Raw genomic sequence first — 2,216 nt, 5'->3', positions numbered from 1 at the left:
GGAAATATTGGAAAAAGAGCTTGTATTAAATTATTTAAAATACAAATAAAAACCAATGTATTATCTCAATTGATCTTGATATTTTAGACTGACCGGAGGCCGTATTTCTACAATATGTAATTCTATACTTCACTTTCGATGTTGTATCTCCCAGATTGCTCTTTATCTGCCTTCGTTTTCATGGATCGCGCACTAGTATTTCTACCCAAGATATCGCCTTTTTCCTGTTCTTCTCGCGTTGAGGAACAAGAAATTAACAACCATTGCGTAGATCTTCGCTACACACCTCATCAACTTATTTTTACAAATACACTGTATCCTACAATATTTGCCTTGCGCAACCTTAAGTATTGCGCGATCTGCATGCCACTGATGCAAAAGTTGTGGTATTGTGCTGGGCCCTGCGTGGACGCCATTACCCCTATTCACAAGCTGGTCTATCGAAAAGTGCCGTGCGTTGATGAACGCATTGTTATGTGATGTCTTACGCTTATCTTAGGCCTTCTGTCATGATTCATCATTGTCGTTTGGTTGAGATAATTTGATCCATCGACGTGCTCGCACGTCATCCCTTAATGGTAGTCTGATCTTGCGGGAGGGTAGGTAAGTTATGATTTAAGCTCGCACACGCAGCTTTGATGAAGCTCCTTTTTCGTGGTCGGTACACTCCTTGTACTACTCATGTTATGTGTTATTTGAATGGATACTTCGTGATGTCTGATCCCGTGTTGTCTGACTGCAATGTAAATTTTAAAGTGGGGGTATACCTATAATTTTCACGTAAACCAACGCGATAGTTGGAAAGATCATGGTTTCCTTAGTATATGAACGCTGCGTAAGTGTGCTTCTACGCTATCAGATGCGTTGTTTTAGCAGTCTAACGTGTATGTGTGTACGTGTTTTTGTGTGTTTATGTGTGTTTTTGATTGATATTACAAGCAAACGACAAAAAAAATTGCCGAAGTCAACCAAATCCGACGGTGTTGAGGCTTATGCTTTAAGTGATTTTCTCTAATTTATCATACATTTAGAAGAAGGCTTTGAGCATGATGTCGTCTGTAGTCTTTAGAATAAATACTGTTTTTTTTTGCCGACAAATGGTTTTTCATATAAAAAACATTCCTCTTTCTCAGCCAATGAGACCTCCTCTCCCCTCCCCTCCCCCAACCAAAAAAAAAGAGTAATAAAAGTTCTTGGGTTTAAATCAGCTCGAACTAGGTTTTTCTTCGATGCTTATCTCTCCACCGATCTCGGAGTACATCTTTCTTGCAATTTTTACGGAACGTATTTACGACTTTACACATATAAATAGCCTATCAGGATTCAATGAGACAACTTGATTTTGAAAACAATAACGCCTTGTATAAAATTACTAGCCTGCTGCAAGTTTGTGTCGGTTGAAAAGTATTGAAAGCGTTGCAGTCGCGCTCAATAGACTCACGGATGCGAGATCACAACCCCAGTTTAGCAATAGAACGGGGTTCTCCCAAACTCACACAATATAATCTGCAGTCAGTAGTCGGAACTTGTATGTATGCGCACCGTGGCAGACGTCCACATACATTCGAAGTGCTGATTACTGTGATTTGTAATTGTTCAATCGCAAAAAAAAATGGTGCTTAGAAACAACTTGGGAACAGCACATACACCCGAATACTCTGTTTGAATCGAATATCCGTCGACTTTAGAATCGTTAGTACATATATACATACATTTTGACGAGGTCTTCGACTATTACAGTGATGATGGCACTTTCGACTCCCAATATGGAAGAACTACAGTTGGCACTCGATGCCGAGAAAGAGAAAAATGTCGCACAGAGCAAACAGTTCAGTGTACAGCGTGTGAAGTTCAAAGATATGTTCCTGGGCGTAAAGAACGAGCTGGCCGAAGCCACGGTATGTGACTGCGATTTCTAAGACTTACAAAGTGGATATGGATAAATATAGAGAACCAGCTACCGTGAGATATTATGTGTTCATATGGATTACTTTGTAATATTATTCATCCTTCACACTTGTGAAAAAATTGATTTCATATTAAAATGCAGTTTGTATCTCTTCCAGCAGATCATGTATGAAGTAAATGTCGGTTCCAGAAGTGGTATACTTACGATCATATATGGAATATTTCGTGTGGTGCTATTATCTATTTTATTTTGTATTATGTCGTGCACTAGTCATCAAAATTTCACACGAATCCGACTATATCGTATG

This window comes from Sphaeroforma arctica (assembly GCF_001186125.1).
Source record: "Sphaeroforma arctica JP610 unplaced genomic scaffold supercont1.4, whole genome shotgun sequence".
Classification (NCBI taxonomy): Eukaryota; class Ichthyosporea; order Ichthyophonida; genus Sphaeroforma; species Sphaeroforma arctica.
Note: the sequence above shows the minus strand (reverse complement) of the source record.